The following is a 23,386-nucleotide window of genomic DNA, read 5'->3' as shown; positions in this document are numbered from 1 at the left end:
CCAACTCCCTTGCTTGTTGACTCAATTTGTACTTCCGGATGCATTTAAGGGGGATAATAAAGTAGATTTTCTTTACAAGAACAAATGATGGTTTGACAAATATAAAAAATATCTGGAAGGTGGTCACCTTTGTGAAATCCCTATAACAATGAGAAGTTAAACTGAGTAAAGAGGCAAACAATATGTGCTTCATTCTCTGTATTTTATGGTTTCTCTTGGTTTTCTGTGTTCTGTTTTTATCTTATTGAAGAATAATCCAATGGCAATTATTTTATTCATCTGATTTGCCATGATGCTGCATTTACAGAAGCAGTGTATATTAGGCATTCATACATTAGGAATACTCCTCTACCTTTCTTATTTTTTTGTTCTTTCTTCTTTCTCTCTATGCATTCCATTTTTAATGCACATTTTTTGAGAAGGTGATAAATGCCTAACACAATTCCAGGTATTCATCTTTCTGTAACTGGAAAGGAACAGATATTATAAATAAGTCAGTTGGAAGACCTGTATAAAGCAACCAATATGCAGCCTAAACCCTCTGAGGCTGAAGGAATGCCAAATGTGGGGGAGGGGATCACGGAAGGTATGGTTAATCTCAGATGACTTTCTGCTAGAAATGAGTTTGAGCCAGGTCTTGGAAGAATGCCTTAGTCATTTTTAGTGAAAGGAGGTAGTAAATGGGAAAAGAATAGGAGGCCAAGTGGGGGGCAGGTGCCAAAGTCCACACAATGCAAATTGAGTTCAGAGAGAAGAATAACATTCAAGAAATGTTTATTGAGCAGCAATTCTGTGTCAGTACCACCCCAGGGATTAAAAATAAATGAGGAGACTTGATCCCTGTCCTCAAATTGCTGATAATACAATACAGAGAATTAGCAGACTTTTGCTAAGCAACTTCAAACTCCACAATTTCTCTAAAGGAGATTTAACTTAAAATGTCAGAAAGTGATAAAATATCTCTAGTCAACCGTCATCTCCAAATGACTCAGTTGAATTCTCTGAAGAGTAGTTTCTGATTCTGACACCTCAGCACTGAGCTTCTGCTGGATGGTGTTTTTCTTTCTGGGTGTGGATGGCTAAAGGCAAGAGAGAAGCCGAACAAGTTAATTTCTAACTGCTCCATTCAGTGAATCTGCAAAGCCACAGTGGAGGGTGTTTTGGTTTTAGTTATGGATGAGGTTTCCCTAATGACTTCTGGAGGAAGCCCCCTCTCAAGCTCAACATCAGGTAAATCTGAGGAAGAAATTTTATCACCGGGCTTTCCCAAGTCCATCCTCCATTAACTAATCTTGGGGAGATAAACGTCTTTAAATTACTGAGAGATCTTGCTCAGACACAGAGCAAAGACTTCACATGTGGAGTTCAAGCATTAATCCAAAGAGGTCAACTGGTCTCACCCACACATTCTTAGAACTCCAAAGCCGTATGTGTTTTTTCTTCCATCAGGCTGGGATTTTTTCAAAATCAGTTTGGAACCAATTGAACAAATTAACAGAACAAGTTAAAAGATAAATATGTGTATTTTTCTTTGGTCAAATTCAAATGTGTAGTGGTCGGGGGTGGGATGATAAAATAAAATATTATTTATTTATTTCTCTTTGCCAACACTTTATGTATAAGCTCCCATTTACTTCTCAAAGTAAAGGGTACCTTGATTAAAAGCACACATCTTAAATGAGGCAGCACTAAGTATTCAAACCTATATTTTCTTGTTGTAAGATTCAGTCTTTGCCCATTATACAATCCTGCTTTTCATTCATATTATTCGATTATCATTAGGGAAAAAAAGATTATTTTATATTGTGCATAGCAGTTTTAAGAACATGTGTACAAATATCTCTTTTAGTCTTCATATTTACAACAAAGGAGGTGAGAATCTTCAATCTCATTATACTGTGAGGGAGATGATTTCATTCTTGTTATACAGGGAAGGAGGCCCATAAGAGCTCTGTGAATTGTCTATGGTCCCTTGCTAGGAAGTAGAAGAGTTGGAGTTACATGTGGGTCTCCAGACTCCAAAGTTCAAGCTCTTTCTCCTCCAGCACAGCTGTTTAGTAAACCTATGACCACATAGAATACGGCTTCAGCCACATGAGACACCAGGAAGGATGGCCCAGCACTGTGTCTGACCTTGCATAATCTGTCTGACTCTTTGAAATACACTGTGTATTGGAAGCAATGATCAGTAGAGAATAGCTAAGGTGGGCATCATGCCAGTGGCTACATTTTGTGAGACATTAATAGAGTTTGCAAACCCCTTTGTATGTGAACCAGAAACCTAAAGATGGGATGAAAGGGACTTGGTTTGTACATTAATTCCTCTGCATTTAGTAATTTTGAGTGATTGTATTCCAAAATGCAGTGTGTGTGTGTGTGTGTTATCACCTTACATCTGCACACTTACACAGTGAAGTGAGCAGTTTATCAGGATTATTAGCTTCAATTTCCAGTTAAAATTTTTAGTGCTGAGTTAAGGACTTAAAATGAGCCACTGACCAAGGCAGGCTTTGGCCCTCACTATGCTGTGTTCAAGATTCATTGGCGTGTCCCCTGAGAAGCCCATGAATTAGTATGTCTGGGAGCATGGCAGGTGACTGATCATTTTGTATCACTGGTTCATTACATTTTATTTTAGCACCTTTATTCAATTGGTGTTGGCTCTTGATGCAGGAGATAAAAAGATAGATAGGTCTTTAGCCTAGACCTCTTCTCTGATGGACAAATTGCTATAAAATATAAATTACCAGAATTAACTCAGGCAGACACAGAAATCCTGAATGGTGCTATAATTGTCAAAATTTTTGAATGAATAAATATCAAAATCTTCCCCTAAATAAAATACAACATCTTTTTTTCCCCAAGAGATTTAATTTATGTATTTGACATTGAGAGAGAGAGAGAGAGAGAGAGAGAGAGAATCACAAGTGGGGAAAGTGGGAGAGGGAGAAGCAGGCTCCCCGCTGAGCAGGATTTGATCCCAGGACCTGGGGATCATGACCCGAGCCAGTGGCAGATGCTTAACCAGCTGAGCCACTCAGGTGCCCCAAAATACAACATTTTAATGACATTTCAGACTAGTCTTTCTAATACTCGAGGTAATTTATTTACTTTTTTTTTTTAGGTTTTATTTTATTTTATTATATATATTTTATTATATACCTATATTTATTAATTTTTAGGTTTTATTTTATTATATTACATATTTTATTATATATATTTATTATATATATATACATATATATACTATTGAAGTTCGATTTGCCAACATATAGTATAGCACCCAGTGCTCATCCTATCAAGTTACTCAAGGTAATTTAAATATTATTTAAATTCTTCCAGATAATAGCAAAACAGGAAATGCCCCAACTCATTTTGTAATTCCAAAACCAGATGATGACTGTATAGAAAGGGAAAATCACCATCCAATCTAAATCATAAATATGGATGTAGAAATCCTTGGCAAAGTATTTCAGCAAACAGTGTACAGAAAAGGTAATTCTACAAATATCAGAATATCATAATCATATTGAATTATTCCAAGGAATGCAAATTTGCTATAACGTGAAAACCATATGCTGATCTTTTTAGATGAAGAAAACACATGGAATAAAAGATAACACTTGTTCATGGAAAAAAAACTCTTAGCAAACTAAGAATATGAAGAAAATTCCTTAACCTCATAAAAGGTATTGACCAAAAGACCTTCAGCTACATCATACTTAATGGTAATTAATTAGAAGCATTCTCCTTAAAATCAGAAACAAGAAAAGGATACTTCTGGAACATAACCATCATCAGTTGAAGGCAGTATTTTTGTCCTACCCCCAAAAATCTCAGATGGCCTATAGACAAACTATCAGAATTAATAAGAAGTATAGCTAGGTTGCTGGATTTAAGTATTTTAAAAATTGGATGTCAGCAATATGCATTTTGAATATACAGTTAAAAAGAAAAAGAGCATACCATTCACAATAAAAAGCAAATGGCCAAAAAGAACATTCTTGAAGAAAAACAGGGTAGGGAAATATTCCTTATGTGATATTTTTGAAGCTATATTAATTGGCCGTGTACCAGCAGTACAGAGATTTAAAAAAAAAAAACTAGACCACTAAAATAAATTCAGGAGCTAGGAAACCTACCTTTGCACATATAAAACTTGGTGTCAGATAAAGCTTGCATATTGGGCTAGAAATAGGCACAGTGCTGGGAAAATTGATTATCCATATTAAGTGAAATTGGGTACCTACATTATACAATATATAAAAATAATTTCCAGGAAGACTAAAGATTTAAGTGTGAGAAACAAAACCTTAAATATTTAGGGAAATTTTTGTCTTATGTATTTATTGATTCAGGGTAAGCCGACAATTAAAAACTACAAAACATTGATGAAAAATTTGACAAATCTAACTGTACTAAGATGAAAACTTTCCAGTAAAACACACTACTAATAAAGCAAAAAACTCCCCACAAATGTACCTAGTGTTTTATGCATAAAGAATTCCTACACTTCAATAAAAAAAGAAAACTATCCCAATAGAAAAGATATGAATAGATATTTTACAAGGAAACAGAATTTAGAATAAACAGACAAAAAATACCCAACCTCATTGGTAATGAGAGAGATTCAAATTAAAATTATAATGTAATATCACTTGATACCCCAGAGAGGTACATGCTAAAAAGTCGAGTGATACTGAGTACTGACCAAGATGTAGAGTAGCAGGTGTTTTCATGCATGGCTGATAGCAGGGTTAAGCCACTTGGTGAAGTGATTTAGCAATACTATATTTGGGATACTTGATAAGGAGGAGCATCTTCTAAGATCCAGATATTTCCTTTTCAGGCATGTACCCTAAAGAAACTGCTGCACTTGTGCACCTGTAGGGGAATGTTCATAATGACGTTATTCATTACAGCCAAAATGTATAATTTCATTGACCATTAATAGAGGGATGACTATGTGAGTTGCAATATATCATACAGTGGACTACTTAACTCAATAAAAATGAATGAATGACATCTATAGGCTTCAAAATGGACAAATCTCACAAATGTAACCAGGAGCAAAAAAAAAAAAAAAAAAAAAGCAAGTCACAAATACATGTGGACATTTCCATTTCTATAATTCTGAAACTTTCAAAATTAAACATGTTATTTCAAGATGCATATAGGTATAGTGAACCTGTGAAGGAAAACAATGGAGGGACACTAACAAAAACCTAAAATTTGGCTACTTTGGGAAAAAAAGCCATGATCAGGGAAAGAGGTATAGGAGCACGACTGGTCATTCATAACATTCTGTTTCTGTGCTGTTTGGTGAGTGTGTGCACGTTTATTAGATTATTCTTTGTATCTTACATGTAGTAGACATTTTTATATGCAAGAAATGTTTCATAAGCTTTTTTTCAAAATATGAAATTTGTATCATTAGTGTCCATCACGTGGTTTGATGTGCTGGTAATATTTTTTCTTCAGGTACATGGAATTAAAAACAAGTCTGCTAAAATAAAAATGCATTTTTATGTCACTTAAAACTATTTCTTTTTTTAAGTTAATTTTCTTTTTTTTAAAAAAGATTTTATTTATTTATTCATGAGACACACACACAGAGAGAGAGAGAGAGAGAGAGAGAGAGAGAGAGAGGCAGAGACACAGGCAGAGGGAGAAGCAGGCTCCATGCAGGGAGCCCGATGTGGGACTCGATCCCGGGTCTCCAGGATCAGGCCCTGGGTTGAACGCGGCGCTAAACTGCTGAGCCACCCAGGCTGCCCTTAAAACTTTCTTACGCCATTTTTGCTGCCCATATGTCACTTCTAAAATTTCTGTCTTAGAGTGGTGCCTGGGTGGCTCAGTCAGTTGGGTGTCTGCTTTTGGCTCAGGTCACGATCCCAGGGTCCTGGGATAGAGCCCCACATCGGGCTCCCTGCTCAATGAGAAGCCTGCTTCTCTCTCTGCACCCAGCTCATGCTCTCGCTCATTATCTCTGTCATTATCTCTCTCTCCCTCTCAAATTGAAAAAAAAAAAAAAAAGAATTCTGAGAATGGTGTCACGGAATGGTAAATGATTCTAGAAGCTGTGGCCATTGTGGCCAGTTCAGCCATTGTTCCAAAAGCTATGGCTTTGGTGACAGCTGACAGGGACAAGGTTTTATCCATATTTCTGCCAGTGGAGGGGGGAGCGGTGGGCTGAAGGGCCCACAAGCAGCCAGAAGGAACATTACTGGGGGCGGGGGGTGGGGTGGTAAGGCCTGGAACTCCCTGTAGCCACGTGCTCCTTTGTGCCTGAGGCCAGGCCCCTCAAGCTGCGTGTGGCTCTTTGGCAGTTCCAGCCAGGTGCTGGCAAGATTAATTTTTCATCCCTTAAAGTTGAGAACTCAGATTTTATGTGACACCCACAGATTTTTAAGCCTTGACGATTAATTCAAGTATTTAAAAACAAATACTGCAGATCTGTTGTCAGTGTCTGGGAGCTGTCCTGGTCTGAGAGCTGTCCTGGTCTGCGACCCACGAGTTAGCTCACAGACTTGTTCTAGAGCCCAGCATATCATCTTGTGCTCAGTGGTGGGCACCCCGTAAGTATTTGCTGAGGCAATGAATGAGGTTATGTTCTCTCTGCCACTCTCTCAGGAGCCTTTCTTGGAGGTACATCAAAGAATGGCTGCAAATTCTCTTCTGTTTCTTCTATTGAAGGGTCAGGTCTACGTCCCCTCCTATGTGAGCTCCAGGACTGCTTGACCAATCGGCAATGGTGGAAGTGACACTCTGTGGCCTCAACAGACTGTGAACTTCCACCTTCTGTCTTTCAGAGTAGTTGCTCAGTGGGAAGCTAGCCCCACAGGAAGTCCGATTTTTCTGAGGTGACCGTCTTGGAATGACCCGGTGTACATCCTCCCCTTGGCAGTCCCAGCTGAGTGTAGCCTCCCAGGCATCTGTCATGGTACCAGATCTGTGAACGAAGCTGACTCTCCAGACTAGCCCATCTGCCTGTGGACAACCCCCAAGTGTACTTGCTTTATGCCATAAAGAACCTAAGAATTATGCCGCTGAGCCTTGTGTGAATTCCTGACCCACGAAATTGAGAGACATAATAAAATGGTTGTCGTATTAAGCTACTAAGTGTTGAGGTAGTTTGTTATGCATTAATAGATAACTAAATACTCTGGTCTCCTTCATTTAGTTTCTAATTAATCTAACCATGAATCACTATCTGCCACGAACTTCATTGTGTTCTACTTTGAAGAAAGAGACCAACGATTTCTTGTAAGTGCCATTATGCATTGTATCCAGGAAAAAGAGGCCTGCATAGATGTGTAAGAAGAGAAAAGTCACCAAAGGGTAAGACGTTTGAGATTGCACTGGGAAACTAAAACACAAACCTTATACATGATTGACATATAAATCATCTGACTTTGAAGAATACACTTAAGGAGTTGTGGGTTTTTAAGTTTTCAAACTCTGCTTCCAGTGTCATCAGGGAGCTTGTTTGTATAATTACACTTCACTGCGGAATATAAGATCTTCAGACACTTGTACAGTCCATGAGTGGGGAAAACCCAGATTTTGTGCAAAGCTCTAGAGTTATTCTATAACCCAACTGTCATTGATTGAGAATATTGACACATTCTGTCAGCAGAGCCGGGAATAATGCCTCAGGGGCCTCACAGTTCAGGAGAGGGTCTGATCCACCTTGAAGGGGCATCTGCTTTATTCCAGTAGAAGAGGCCATTTCTAAGTAAAAGTATGGAAGGTCAGAAAATTAGGCAGGGGTCAGGGATTGGGGGGAAATCCCCTGCAGAGAACTGACCATCTAAGAGAGAAGTCTAGATGCATCTTATCTGCACGAAAATTAGTGGAGATCTAAGGGAAAAGCCATAGTTGACATTTTAAGGTACTGGAATTAAGGGGCCCAGAAGGGTGAAGTTCAAACTTTATACAAGGTATCTGAGTGTTGGCACAAACTAAGATGGTAAAACTGAGCTCTATCACGTCAGTTCTGTTCCAGTTGGGCAGGACAGGCACCCACAAGGAGCAAGAGGTGATCAGGGGTGAGAAGGGAGGCACTGGAGGATGTCATTCACATTGTTCTTCAAGTTACTCCTCAGGGAATACTTTCTAATTTTGGATAATAGGGAGCTGGGTTATAACAAAATAAATTTTATTACATCATAGGGACTATAAGAAATGGCAACACTAAGCCTCCATGGTTGGGTACCTTAGAAGAAATGTAATGCCATGAGGGAAAGAGTAATACCTAATGGCTACAGCATGAGTTGTAGCTGGAATTGCCCTGACCTATCACTGTTGGCATCAGCAGAGGCAGCAGCAGCTGGAGAGCGGGGCTGCCAGATGTCCAGCAGAGATTCATGAGGAGAGGAGAGGAGAGGAGAGGAGAGGAGAGGAGAGGAGAGCTGAAGGGCTCTCAAGAACATGTTAGATGTTTCTGTCTCCATGGTCAGATCCACTGACTGTCATCATCTCCTGTGTGAAAGGTGCTGTTTCAAGCATTTAGGACAGAGGGAATGAGGAATATCCTTACCCTCAGGAGGCTCATAGTCTAGCTCAAGATAAGTTCACATGAAAAATTTTGATGTTGTGCAGTGTTATAAGAAGGAGCTATCCCGGATGTTGGGACACAAAGGAGAAGCATGTAAACCCAGCTTGAGGTTGGGGTCAGGAGAGGATGAAGCTGAGAACGGTTGAGTTTAGAAAGGCATTAGTGGGAGCTGGCTAGGCGGTAGAGTTGCTAAGAGTGTTTCTGGCAGAGAACACAGTATTAGCAAAGCTACTGAGGTGTGAAATAGTGCTGCATGGGAGAGAGAACACAAGCAGTTTTCAGAGAGTATAAAGTTCAAGGTCAGAAGACTAAGGTGGGAGATGAAGGCCACGAGTGTGGAAGGGTCTGGTTCCCAGAGCCAGTGGGGAATTAGGTAGAGCAGTGACACGGGTTGGTTTATCTTGTAAGAATGTTCCAATGATGGTGTGCACAATTGATTTGTGGGGGCAGAAGGCCCTAAATTAAAAGAGGGAAGTAAATAGAAGGCTATTTCCATAGTCCCAGCAGATTTAAAAAGGGACAGGGACAGGTGAGTGTGAATGGAAAGAATGAAAAGATTAATGTAGTCAGAAGGCAAAATTGGCCAGTTTCATGACTTATTCATTTTAAGAGAGGAGGGAGGTCTAGCAGGACCTTCTTCTGGCTTGAGCAATGGTGATGGTGGTACCATTGATGGAGCAGGGCTTATAGGAGGAGGAGCACCCTGTGTGGAGCTTGGTCAGGTGCAGTTTTGAGGTGTCAGCAATTGCAATAGTGGAAGCTCAGAAATTTAAAAAAAAAAGCTATGCTTTTAATTGGTATCTTTAACCCTGGTCATCTTTCCCCACTCAGGAACAGCCTGGGGAATCAAGGATTACATAATGTTATATTTTAAAAATAGGGTAATAACCTCTTTTACTGGGGATTTAGCTACCTCAATGTCATGCATCTGAAACACACTGCTAAGTTGTATGTCACATAAAGCAGAGAATCTGGAACACCACTCAGCAACAATAAATAAGTGCAGTCTTCCTTCTCTAAATGTAGCAAATCTATTTCTGAGGAGCCAATGCTATAAAATCTAAGTATTAGAACTCACAAGTTTTGAAACTGTGAAGTACAATATTAATATGGAATCTCATAAAATTCCTAATGCCCTCACTCAGAGTCTCATGTATTCGTATTTTAAGTACATAAATAGTACTATAGTACCAAATATATAAAAAATATAATAAATGTAATAATTACCAAAAGAAAAAAAAAAACCTCTCTATATTTGAAAGCAAAAGAGGCAAACATACTACCAGCAGCAAGCTGTGACCACTGACAGCGAGAACATAGCTAGCATACATCTGAAAAAATAGGCCCTCCCAAATGAAAGTTCCAGTGCAGAGGCTAACAGTACATGCAACAAGAGGCCTTGAACACACACCCAAAACTGATGCAATGATGACCCCGTATTATCAGGAAATGGTTAATTGTATACTTCATGCCTTTTGTCTGTTCAAACAGTGATCGTGTATGTATTTTATTTAATTTTATTTTTTGAGAGAGAGAGCAAGCAGGGGGAGGGGCAGAGGGAGAGGGAGAGAGAAAATCCGAAGCTGACTCCATGCTTGGCTGGGAGCCTGATGTGGGGCTCCATCTCAGGACCCTGAGATCATGACCTAAGCTGAAATAAAGAGTTGGATGCTTAACCAACTGAGTCACTCAGTCCTCCCATTGATCACATATGTATTTTAGACAGATTTCCATTAAAGGCTGGGGGACTGGGCACATCACTCAGGCCACCCAGCAATCTCATCTTTGGGAAGGTGCCTCATTCAAACTGGTTTGGTGGGGAGTAGATAAAATACATAACAGCCAGTTAAATTCGTATTTCAGGTAAACAATAAGTGATTTTTAGAATAAGTATATCCAAATATGGCATCCTGCAATTTTATTTGCTAAATCATGAAATCTTAGTGGTGAGCGCCCCAATGTAGATATGTTCTAAGCCCCAGGATCTTGCTTCTTTCTTCCCCTACCATCTGGAAACCAAACCAAACCAACCAACCAACCAACCAACCAACTGACCAGACAAGAGTGACCTGGTATGAAAAATCTCTGTAGAAGCAGTGATAATAGTGATTTGCAAGGTCAATTGTTTTTTCTTTCTTGGCTTCTGGAATTTAATTTGGAAAATTAGATGAAGGTAGGAGACAGAATTGTAGTTAAAACAACACATGCACATGCAGACACATACGCGCGCACACACACACGTTTCACAAAGCAATGATGACAAAATGGGCTCTAAAGCTAAAGCTGTGACTAAGGCCACATTAGGAAGGAATAGAAAGGATGGGCATTTCATTCATTCATTCATTCTGAAATATTTATTGAGGTGGAGAGAGGGTAAAGCATGAGGCGGATGGTGCATAGAGGAAGGGACAGGAGAAATAGCTGGGAGGGTGGAATCTTCCCAATGAGGAGATTGGGGAGATCCTACTGTCAAAGGGGGAGGGGTCCATTCTCCATTTTCCCGAGTTTATTTCCTTCCTTAATGCTCTCTGTGCCTTGCGGTAAAACCCTATTATCTGAGGTGGCCTGTGTGGCTCTCTATTTCCTGCAACAAAAGAGACTGGTAAATGCCTATAGAGAAAACAAAACCACTTCTTGGGCAGGAGGCAGCAAAGCCTCCACAGTAAGAAAACAATTCCCTGGAAACAAAAATAAGCCCTTCCTGCAGAACCTGAGATAGTTGGGTCTTCAATGGGTTAGCTTTTGTTGTTTGTTTGTTTGTTCGTTGGTACATTAAAAAGATCAGCTTTCTCCAGAGACTCCCAAGGAATTGAGGTACCACCTTCCTGATCAGTTTCCCTGAGCACGACGCCCCCCTTACCCCCACCCCACCCCAGCATGTTTCCACTCTTCCCATGGGCGGTGTTCATGGGCCAGGGGCCTGCTGAAGCCTAATAGTTGGCTCTGAAGAATTCAGCATGCTCAGTCTTTCTTTTCATCTTTCTCCAGCCTCCTGACTTTTCAGGGCTATTTTACGATTAGGAAATCAAGGCTACTTTTGCATAAGTGATGATTTCCATCTGCTTCCATCTTGGTATGCTTGGAGTGCCACAACAATACCATAGCCCAGGTGGCTTAAACAGCAGACATTTATTTCTCACAGTACTACAGGCTAAAAATCAAGGTGCTGGCATGGAAGGTTTCTGGTGAGGCCCCTTTTCCTGGCCTATAGGCAGCCACTTTCTCACTGTGCCCTGGGATAGCAGGAAAAGGGAGAGCCCTAATGTCTCTTCCTCTTCTTATAAGGGCCCAAATCTAACTGGACTGGGGGTGGGGTCCTGTCCTCATGACTTCATCTAACCCTTATTGTCTTTATATACCATCACATTGGGGGGCAGAGCTTTGACATTTGAATTTTAAGGGGGCATAATTCAGGCTATAGTAGCTTTCATAAGAAACATTTTAGACTCTTTTTTTTTTTTTTCCTACAAAGCACAGCTATGAGAAAGAAGGCTAAACCTTACTGTTTAGGGCCTAAAGCTATTTGAGTGGCTCCCTTCATCTGTTCCATGAACTTGGCCATTCCAATTCAGATGAGGGCATCAGTAGTGACAAAAGGCCAAGGGGTCTTGATGAAGGGAAATGCTCATCACCTATGTGCTAGGTAGATGTAAAAATTCTCCCAGGGAAGTCAAGAATGGTGACGACTATAGTATATTGGCTTCTAAACGTATTCTCCATGTGAGAGCCACCTCCTGAATACATGCAGAGCACAAAGTCATTCGGAAAAACCCAAATCAGAAAAAATACTGGAGGGGCATCTGGGTGGCTCAGTCAGTTAGACACCTGACTCTTGATTTCAGCTCTGATCAAGGTCTCAAGATCATGAGATTGAGCCCTGCCCAGTGTGGAGCCTGGTTAAGATTCTCTTTCTCCCTCTGCTCCTTCCTGCTCACATGCTGTCTCTCAAGAAAACAAACAAACAAATAAACACCAAACAACCCCCCCCAAAAAAACCAACCCCCCCAAACCCCCCAAAACACCAATACATTTGAGTTTGCTTCACTTATAAAAATAACATACATCTTCAGAAGGAGCTTACCCTCATCACCACTGTGATAATTGCTCTGCCTTATTTGTTTCAATGCATGTTAGCAAGACCCCCCCAAAAAAAAACTTGCTTGTGAGGTCTTACGAGCCAGCTGTCACTTGTATCTGTAGCAGTGCTTTGCCTGAGAGCATGAACAGGGCCTCGCAGGTTCAAGTCTGGGGAGAGTCTAAGTGGGAGGAGGACAGGCTTTGGCTGCATCACTTTTGATCCTCTGGTAAAGGTGAGGAGAAGAGCAGTAACTCTTAGAAAAGAAGAGCAATGAGGAATTGTACTGGGGGGCATTCGTAAGAAACTTTTGTCCCAATGAAAAAGAAACAAGAGAGCCTTTGGGTTATATGCTTCCTTTGAATCAGAAGAAATGGTGGGATTAAGAAAGAAATGCAAGGGACTAGGGGAAAGCAGAGGACAGCTGGGGCCCTGGTTCAGTCCTGGTTCCCTCTCTTGGGAACCCATGACAGCATCATGGGCTCTTTTGTGGGCATGACTTTCTTTGTAGGTGTTTATTATTGCAGAGTTTGAAACTCAGATTCACCGCTCCAAGGAGTTCCGTATCGCTGGGCTCTCTTGCCAATGAAAAAGCTTGCCAGGAATCATGGATGAGCTGTGTTTGATGTAAACATTATTAGGTTACCTTTTTTTATTTGGTGAAGTGACATTTTCTTATTGAGAGTGTTGAAATAAGAACGCCAAGAGTCAAGATCTTACAATTACTCAATCCCATCTCTTCCCAGACATTCAAATCTATATTGGTGGTGCTGGAATTTATTGCTGTATGAAAACCATCCAGCTTCTTAACATCCTGATGGAGCTGACATCGTGAATTTGGGAGATGGATGGAGCCAACTCTGGATGAGTTCAGTCAATTCAAATAACTGGATGCAGTGAATCCCAAATCCAAACTAACTCTGAATTTCATTAAAACAGAGAAACTCTGGGACACCTGGGTCCCAGCAGTCGAGCATCTTTTTTGGTTCAGGGTATGATCTCAGGTCCAGGGACTGGGTCCTGCATCGGGTTCCCTGTGGGAAGCTTGCCTGTCTCTCTGTCTATATTTCTGCCTTTCTCTCTGTGTCTCTCAGGAATAAATAAATAAATAAAATCTTTAAAACAGAGAAATTCTGACATGGAAATCAAAATAAAAGTTTTGCACAAATAAGAAATAAAACCTCATTGACTTTAACAAATAAAACAATACCTCCCAATCCTAGTTCTAGAAGGGTAGGAGCCCCTAGGTGATAGTGCCAGTTAGACTGTATGTAGAGCTTGGAGGCATGATGTCTGCTCAAGAAGGAGATGCTCTCTCTGCATCCTCCCAGACATGGGGTAAGTAAAGTGAAGTTTTCCAGAAAGTAAATAAAAAGCACCCTGACTCAAACAATTAGCAGTCCAAGGTAATCTGTTGCTTACTTGAAAATGACTCTAGGAGTTTACTGAATAGGGTGGTGTTGTGAAGATCCCAGGATGCAGCCTGTCAGAATGGCCAGCTGTGAATCCTGATCCTTTCGCTGATAGCATTGTGCCCCTGGGCAAATCACTTACTCCCTCTGATACCTAAAATAAAAATGCTAATGAAAGATTCAATTTACAAGATGTCAGAATTAAATATCATTATATGTTCTAGTGGATAAGAAAAATAAAATGAAAGGCATACTGTGTGTCAGGCAACGTGCTAAGTGTCATTGTTATTCCTGTTTACTACAAAAGAAATTAGAGTTCAGAGAAATTTAAGTCATAGTCCCAAGGTACCACAACTAGTGAGAAGCATATCAGGGTCTAAATCCAGGTTTGTATATAGTGTCAAAGCTCATAATCTAATAAACCTTGCTCAGAACCTCATACATTATAGGTGCTCACTTCAGACTAGGCCATTCATCCCTTCGTCCATGAACAAACATTTTATTTGACACCTAATCTGTACCAGATTCTCAGGTGAGCTAATGATGCCATAATGAGTACAATATAGTTTGGGCTTTAAAATCATAGTCTGAGTGGGCTTTGGGCAGTTTGTTATGATGCAGAGATCATTGGTTTGGGGGTTTGGATTCAAGGTTATTGATGTTAATCCAGAGGAGATGAAAGTGACATAGGGCCTCATAAAAACTGGAAGCATTAAGTGGCTCATGGGGATGTGAGAGAGTCACCGATCTGGTGCTTTGTGCCAGTGGAAGACTTAGCTGGGTCTCTGGTGAGATGGCTGTCTCTATCCATCCTGTCCCGAGTGTGTTGTGACAACAGCTGGCCAGACAGATGGTGATAGCAGTTTGGTTGCTTCTGTTCAAAAGTGAGGATACTCTACCTCAACCCTTGGTTTTCTAAAGTGAGTCTGGCTCTGGAGCCTAGCCGTTTGTAATATTTAGATGACCTCAGTGGTAGGTGAGTCTCAGTGGTACTCAGACGGGAGCAATTTTGGCCATGAGAGACATTTTTGCTTATGTAGTGGGACTGCTGGAAGGTAAAGAGGGAGGGTGGTGCTGGGGGTGGAGAGCAAGGATGCTGTTAAACATCCTACAATGCACAGGACCCCATAACCCTAAGAATTACCTGGCCTCAAATGTCAATGGTGGTGACGTTGAGGACCTCTGTGTTAGGCTGAAAGCAGTGAACTCCCAGCTGCCTCTTCCTGCTTTTGGTCTTGGAGATTTGTAGGTGGCTTCCACTTCTACTTATCTCTGGGTATTCTCTTCTACTTTTTGCCCATGAATATGTTTGTCCTGCTTTTGAGAATGACTATGTGTCTCAGAAAGATATTTTAATATTTTAACTGTCATACAGTGTGTTTGGCAGAGGAGGGATAAAGGTATTCCTTGGTGTAAATTAATCTACACTCTGGTTTGTTATTTCAGTCTGTGAGTTTGGTTAATGTGATTCCATCTCTTAGAACTAGACCCCCAGCTTGCATAAAAATAAATATGAATCTCACAGTCTATAAGATCGGGGCCATGTCATGGATGAAGTAGTATTCAGCAAGATAAATGCCATTCTCAGTGTGAACCTCATAGGGGATCAAGCCAATCTTTTCCAAGGGACAACCTCATTTACTGTTGTGCACCACATGCCTTAATGTGCAAACCCCAACTGCTTGTAAATCAGGTTTTCCAGTGCCCACTGTGTGACTTTGAGCTAGTCACACTTTTTTCCCACTGAGCTTTATTTTTTTTAATAAATTTATTTTTTATTGGTGTTCAATTTGTCAACATACAGAATAACACCCAGTGCCCATCCCGTCAAGTGCCCACCTCATCCCGCTGAGCTTTAGTCTCATTATATGTAATATAAAGGAATTGGACAAGATCTCTGAACTCTAAGATTCTAGGATTCATGCATCAGTTGTGATGTGTGTAAGGTAGGGCTAGATAGTTGCAGTTTATTTCAGAATAACATAGTTAATATGTAAGTATTTATGGTAGAAGAACTTTTCATGGATTACTTGTGTTATGTGGTTTGCTCTTTAAGGAACTAAGACCAAGTATAGCATTTCAGCATGACACGGTTAATTTCTTAACTTCTCTCTCTTCATATATCTGATCTGCAAAATAGAGATAATACCTCTACCCTTCTGATTGATTTAGATAAGCAAATACACATAGTAAACAGTCAGTTGATAGCAGTTTGTAAGACTTCCAAAATAATCTATTGAATCCATGAAAATATAGTTGGACCGTTGAACATCGCAGAACAAAAACAACATAGGTTTGGTTCTACTAAGGCTCTAGAAAGGCAGAGCAATTCCAAATAGGAATCTTCAATTTTCCTTCAGCTGGGAGATATCAACTCAAAGCCTTTATCTACACTTAAAAGTTTGTCTTTTTTGCTATGTGTGCTCCCATGCATAAGAAGGAGTGCAACATTTTGGCTGGGTTTAAGAAAAAGAGCTTTAAGTTAATGTGCAAAGGAAAGTTGCAGTACAGTCTAAATCCAAATCCACATCCAAACACACAAGCCCCATTTCAAATTGGAACCAGAGTCAAATCCCTTCGAGGCTGGCCTATCTCTAATTAACAATAGTTAGTCCCTGTGCCTAGCTAGGAACAGCCAAAGTGGCATGTGTCATTGGTAAGATAAGGATTTGTCAAAAAAAAAAAAAAAATTTCCTCTTGCAAGAAATGTATGTCCTCTTCCATTGCAGTTCAATTACTCTGGACAATATGAGAAGAGGAAAAGAGATTTTAGGTGGTGGAGTATGAATCTCAGAGAGGGGATATGCCTTTAATTAAGAGGACAATAAAAAAGGGAAATGAACTTAGCCAACTGTAGCTTCTCCTAAAGATTCTTGATGCAAAATTAAGTAGGCTCCAGTAAAGAAGCCTAGGGGAATAGAGGGAGACAAAGTCATTGTCTAATAAAAGAAGAAGTCTGTGGCATTTATAGGGGGTTGAAGATAAAGATACTGGAATTCTATGTTGGATAAGGCGACAGATTCTTCAGAAAGCCTTTAGATCCACAGAGAAACACACTCTTTATACCAACTGGCCTTCGCAGGGGCACAGACCATCCCAAATTATGGGATGACTTAAAACAATGACTTATTATTTCTCATGACTCTTTGGGTTATTGAACTCAGCTGAGTGGTTATTCTGCTGGTTTTACCTGGGGTCACCCATATGGCTGTAATCACCTGGCAACTTAACCAGGCTCAGAGGAGTTAAGATGGGTCACTCATCTGTCTGGAGCCTTGACACTGGTTGTCATCTTCACTGTCGTTCTAGATGGTTCTCATCATGCAGTAGTCTCTCCTGGGCTAGTGATGGGAATTTCAAGAGGGTAAAAAACAGGTGCCAGTCCTCATAAGTCTCATCGGCAAATGACATACGTATTAAGTCTGCAGCATTCTGCTGGTTAATGCAAGTTGCTAGGTCAAATTCAAAGGGTAAGGAAATGACCATCTCTTGATGGTCAGAGTGACAAACTTATGATGCAAAGAGGCATGGATATAGGGAGACATGATTTATTATGGGCCATTATGAAAACAATCTACACATTTCTGCCCTAATGTATGAAGCTGGCAGAAATTGTATGCCTATTATGGCATTCCTGTGGTAAAAAAATATCAGCCCAATGTCCCCAGCCAAGAGGGTAAGGCTCAGCCTCAAGCAGTAACTGACCTTCGAGGTGTGCTGTCTCTCTTCCTTCTGTTGAACACTAATGCCCTAGATTGAGTGATGGACTAGTCCTTCCTTAAGATGCAAAGTTCTTTCAGACTTAACTCTAGCCTGGCCATGGTTCTCTGGAGTAAACAGTTTCATAATGCTTTTGGAATGAAGTACATAACTCTAGAATGCAGAAAGGAGCTCTGTCTTACTCTCCCAGTGACTTTTAAAAAAATCTCTATATTATATACAATCTTCTGAGATATAACTCTATTTCCTTGTCTCATTTTCCTGGAAAATGTGGTTTAATGTAACTATGCAGTATAACTATAGCCCTATTGATGGACATCCCACCTCAGTGAGGGAGGCCTTACTTACAAGACAAAAACCTTGCCCAGAAAAAATCATAAGGAATGGAGATACTGAGAACTCATCCCTCCAAAAGGAAAATGGGAGGAGATGAACTGTGCTTGTCTAGTTTATTCTTCACAAATTTAATAATCAGCTAATTTAATCCTCCTTTACTGGGACAGGATAAATAAAACTGGCAGAGAGAGACCAGAAGTTTTGCCAGAGTGGGGTTCTCTCCACTTGGAAGGAAACATTAAAAATGGAGAAGTGTTCCTCCAAACATAGGTCTATTTAAGCTCTCTTGAAACATTATGGGAGTAAGTCAATACAATTGGTTTGCTGAAAACAAAGATGCCTGAAGAAGATGCCACGGATTGAGGTCAGATGGCAAAGAACTTGTAGACATTTGGACAGACTGGGAGTGTTCTCTAAAATACCAGCATTAGGATTTTGAGACCACCATGTCTTGGTTGAGAAGGAAAGAAGCCTATGATAATTTGATGATGTCTGTGCTGGGCACAGTAATGGGGTTGGTGTTGGGTTTACCTGTAGTTGTCAGTCCTGGTATAGATTGTATAATACCCTCCCCACCTTTACTCACTTTTCAAGGTTCGGCTCAACCATTTACCTGCCCTCCCTCAATGTGACTTACTGATCACCATTCACACCTTTCACCACTAATATCCATGTACTTCAATCATACCATCCAACTCACATTATGCCATTTTATGCTTATATTCTTACTCAGTTTGGGGTCCCGGAGGCCTAGCACTGTGTCTGGCATAGTTAAGAGCACAATACCAGTTTGTAAGATTTAAGTGGGTCTTATCCCATAAATTTTGCCTAATTCCATTTGGCCACTGTGTTTCAGAGACTGCCCTGGGAAGACCATGGACATCAGCTCCAGTTTTCTTGCAACGATGCATTCTCTGGGGGAGAATCTCAAGCAGACTAGAGTTTGGGTGGGTTATATACATTGCCTTTGAAGAAACACACAATCCTGTGAGCCACGTTTGAAAAACTGAATAAAAAATGACTCTAGAATAGTTAAACCCAACTCCAAAGGCTTTAGGAAATGACGGCTTAAATAGGAAGCATGACATTGTAGTCTTTCATGTCTGGCTGATTTGAGGAAGACTAGTGGCTACATTCCTATTATCTCAAAGTTGATTATTTTTAATTTACTTAAGAATAGAAGTGACCTCTGAGTAGTGACTTGGGGAAGGGGTGGGGCTTTATTTATTGCAGTTTCCAAATCACTCTGCAATTCCACCACAAGGAAGAGTGACTAGTTGCTTAGGAGTAGTTGGGATAAGCCTTCGATAATCTCTCAAGTGGTGTGTAGAAATGTGTAGAGAGGACACAACACTGCGTTGGAATCACAGAGCCCAGATGTAGTTATGGTTCTGGGACTTGGTAGCTGTCACAATGGGAGATTTACTTCTCCGCTCAGTACCTCCTTCCTTACCTGTAAAACGGAGAGGGTAATGCTACCCTCTCAGGCCTTGTTGGTGTCATGGAATATTGAATAAGAAAGTAAGGGGCTGAGATCTACTGAGAGCTAGTTGGAATCTGTATTATGCTTTTCTTGTTAGCCAGTAATTATGGTGGCTTTTCAAATATTTCAATGTTACGAGTGTTTGCTCTTTGCAGATGTGAGTGTATAACTCTGCTTCTGATTCAGTCCCAAATGGAGCTTTTTGGTTTGGGGATGGCAGTAGCTATGCCTTTGCTCCTTTTCAGCAGTGAAGCACTGGCCCTTTGTCCATAGATTTGTAAATGGTCATCCTGTTTGTGAATAACTCAATGGAGAAATAAGAAGTTGGGGGAACCCAGGAAAGCTAACAGAGCTAAATGTGTCTGAATTTGGTCTCCTTTCCCATAAACTGGGTATATGCTGTGGCCTCGTGCTTTTCCCTTCAGCCAGAATTCATCTGTCTGAAGGATTTTGTTTGCAAACCTCTGCTAGGAGTTCTTGGCTACAACACTGGCTTGGCTGGGCCTGATGGTCCGGTCGCATAGCTCAGTTTCCCACCACACATGGAGGGGAGCCACCCTCATGTGAACATTAACATCTTGTAATTTCTTTTCTGCAGCCTGAGTCTATGGTGAGTTTCCCAGTATGACCCAACAAGGAGAACCATCTGATGGTCTAGTCTATGTGTAAAGCTTTCTCATTTATGTGGAATGTAAATGTTTTTGAGTTTGAAATGGTTTGGGCACTGCTTCCCAAACTTACGTACATATAGGAATCACCTAAGGGGGATCTTCTTAAGAAGCCCTGATTCTGATTCCATGGGTCTGCAGTGGCATCAGAGATTTGGGTCATTTGAACTGTCTAGCTCATGGGCCTCACTTGGGAGAGCAAGGCTGCAGAGATAACAGGAGAGAACTGACTTTATAAAAGAACCTCTTCCATTCTTAAAACTCTCTACAGTCACACAACTCTAGACACTGAAGCCTTCTTAGCTGATAGGTGCTAAGTAAATCAAAACCTGTCTGAGGCAAAAGATTCACTGCTGTCTGGAACACACTTGGTGCATTTCAGTAGGAGGCAAACAGGTACAGATGGCAAAAGTGTCACTCAGGGCGGAAATACAAAGCTCATAGCCAGACAGTTCAAGACGGGGGAGATGAACAGTCCCCACGAAGAGAGAAATGCCAGAAAACATGGAGAGTGTCATGGAGACTTGTTACTTTTTCTTGTTTGGTATTTAATCCATCACACCCAGTCATTGGCTAAGGAAGAGCAGTATTTATTCGGGCAGTTTGTCCACAAGTCTCTCTATCAGTGGAACTTAAAAATAGTTTGTTTCATAAGTGTAAACGTCTTTGGCTTTGCCAAAAAAGCCTTTTATTGTAATTATTTTTATTTTTGGTGTGAGGAGAGAAAGAGGGCACTATAGTTGTATGTTGATGAAACACACTGTTGGAAAAGTGAAAAAAAAAATAACACAAGTTGATTGTTTGCCTCTGTGCCAAAAAGATCTCATTTGATGGAATTTTACTTATTTACTTTTGACAGGAATTAACTGTTGGTCTTGTAAACTAATATGAAACTTTGGTCTCCTCCACCCCATATTCCTGACACGTGCAATGAAAACTGTACAGTGTTTGCCATTGTATTTCTCTCCAGAATTTTATTATACAATACGGCAAAAATAACAAAAATAGTCTCAAAGAAGGGATTATTGCAGCCATCTATGCATTCCTTTCACCACCAGTTATATTAGAAGCATTAACATCTTCATCAGCATCTTACATTAACACCTTTGACTTCCTTTCATCATCATAGCAGAAAAATTGTAAGGTGTATTTCTTATAAACATCAGGTGTGTTCCTGAAAATCTCTGTGAATTAAATAATTTTTCCATTAGTTTACAAGATTATTACAAAGTTTCTTCTAATGCTAACATTTCAATTAAAGATCCTTTGGTTCCCAATCTCATTGTCAAGTAAGCAATGATCTGAAAACCAATACTTACGTGTACTTTGTTGCTGCCAACTTACAGAGTCCTTCAGAGAATTCTTTTGTCATTTGAATTGCTACCCTTATGATTCATTTTTGAATCATTTCTATCCTGAACTATCCTAAAGAGATTTTGGAAGTTTTAAAATATGTTCACATGTTGCTCGATATTCCTCTCTTAGACAGGTGGAGACTGAATGTCACCCCCTCCCATCCTCACCCCTTGGACATGGCTTCAGCATTTCTAAATGAAGAGAGTTTTCTAGAAGTGATGATGTATGTCTTAAGAGACTAGATCATAAAAGGCATGATGTCTTCCTTCTTGATCTCTGTCACTTGGATCACTCATGCCAGGGGATATCGGCCACCATGTTGTGAGGACACTCAAGCAGTGCTATTGAAAGGTTGGCGTGGAGTAATTAAGACTTCCCTTCAACAGCAATTAGGAATCTAGGACTCTTTATGACAGTCCTGTGAGTGAGTCATTTTGCAAGGGGATTCTGTAGACTCAGATGAGGGTTCAAGTGACTGTACCCTGGGCCAACATCTTGACCACAGCCTCATGGAAGACCTCCAGCTGAAATCACCCAGCTCCCAAGGTAACGATCTACAGAAACTCTGTGAGATAACATATATTTATTGTTAAAGCCACTAAGTTTGGGAGTGATCTATTATACAACAGGAGATAATATAGAAAATACATCTATTATCAAACAGGCATCTATTGAGGGTTGGCTGTATCTCTGAATATTTAGGGAATTTGGGCATGTGAAGGATAAATATGGAAACAGCTATACATCAAGACTAACTAAAGAAAGGGGATGGAACCTGAATGGTTAAAAATAAGGGTTCCATAAAAAAGTTCCAAATCCCTAAGTGACCACAAGTCATGAACTACTGTAAAATTCCCTGCATGTCCCAAGAAGAAAAGAGGCTGGGAGGCCACATCTGGGGGAGGAAGTGTGAGGGATGACAGTGCTTCTATGATCTGTTGACTTTGTAAAGTAGGCTGCACACTTACTCCCCATTGATTCTTCCTTTATATTATCAAGTCCAGTGTGGTTTGAGTGCATTGCTCTGTTCGATTTATGTTAGTTCACAAAGCAAGAAATAGGACAAACCTGTTATGAGGACAAAGGGCTCATACTACGCAGTTTTTCTCTCCAGTGTCAGTACAAGTCGATCTTACAGACTTCAAGTGGAAGAACATTCATGTTAGCGAGTGCTCTGGCACATTCCATCTCTTTTCCTTGGAAGGGGCTCAGTGTCCCGCATGGCCAGTTCAAAGGAGAGGCTGGAACTCTGGAAAAAAACCAAAAATACTAACCACCTTCTTCCTCTTTGACTCTTAATTAGAGTGGACCTAATTTTTTCCCTGTTATTTTCTTTTCTTCATCTTTAAAATGACATAATGTGGATCAATTTCCATTGTGCTGGACTTCACAAACACCTTGTACAGATGGAGACACAGGACTCTGGTTGTTGTTGTGGTTAACATATTCCATTTAGAACCATAGAGCTTTGGTGCTACAGAATGTCTACAAAATCAGTTGGTCTCCTAGTTTGCAAACAGAGTCCCACAGAGCGTTAGGGTTCCTCAGTAGTGCTCCAATTTTATATCTTTTCATATGCTTGGGTTCTGGCCATATTTATTTAAACAAATGCTCCTGGGCCTCTGATTTAGTTATTGCCCTCATATTTAAGATGCTTAACCTGAGGTTTCAAGAAATAAATGGATTTGTGTAAAGTCACATAGTTTGTGGTGGCTGGTTTGACATGACCCTACAATGTAGGGTTTCAGATACCTGGAGGGTGGTCATCAAACATCC

At 40.4% G+C, this 23,386-nt stretch overlaps 3 long non-coding RNA genes across 5 annotated transcripts in view; 2 read left to right on the top strand and 1 right to left on the bottom strand.

Annotated features, from left to right (window-relative positions):
• Positions 1-23,386, top strand: part of LOC112643103 (uncharacterized) — a 127,148-nt gene that overhangs the window by 61,021 nt on the left and 42,741 nt on the right. The gene's annotated exons all lie outside the window — the stretch shown is intronic.
• LOC118353575 (uncharacterized) lies at positions 789-17,864 on the bottom strand. Of its 2 annotated transcripts, XR_004812803.2 has the most exons (5): positions 17,753-17,864; positions 17,238-17,388; positions 14,058-14,201; positions 4,712-4,884; positions 789-1,079 (listed from the first exon to the last, which is right to left on the bottom strand). It is a non-coding gene; the product is annotated as an uncharacterized LOC118353575 (long non-coding RNA). The 2 variants fall into 2 exon arrangements; XR_007409181.1 differs by lacking the exon at positions 17,238-17,388.
• LOC112643102 (uncharacterized) lies at positions 6,072-7,122 on the top strand. 2 transcript variants are annotated; one of them, XR_003125625.2, is made up of 3 exons: positions 6,072-6,151; positions 6,455-6,578; positions 6,813-7,122. It is a non-coding gene; the product is annotated as an uncharacterized LOC112643102 (long non-coding RNA). The 2 variants fall into 2 exon arrangements; XR_003125624.3 differs by lacking the exon at positions 6,072-6,151 and having other exon boundaries at positions 6,160-6,578.

This window comes from Canis lupus, chromosome 38 (assembly GCF_003254725.2).
Source record: "Canis lupus dingo isolate Sandy chromosome 38, ASM325472v2, whole genome shotgun sequence".
Lineage (NCBI taxonomy): Eukaryota > Metazoa > Chordata > Mammalia > Carnivora > Canidae > Canis > Canis lupus.
Note: the sequence above shows the minus strand (reverse complement) of the source record. Positions and strands in the feature narration are given on the sequence as shown.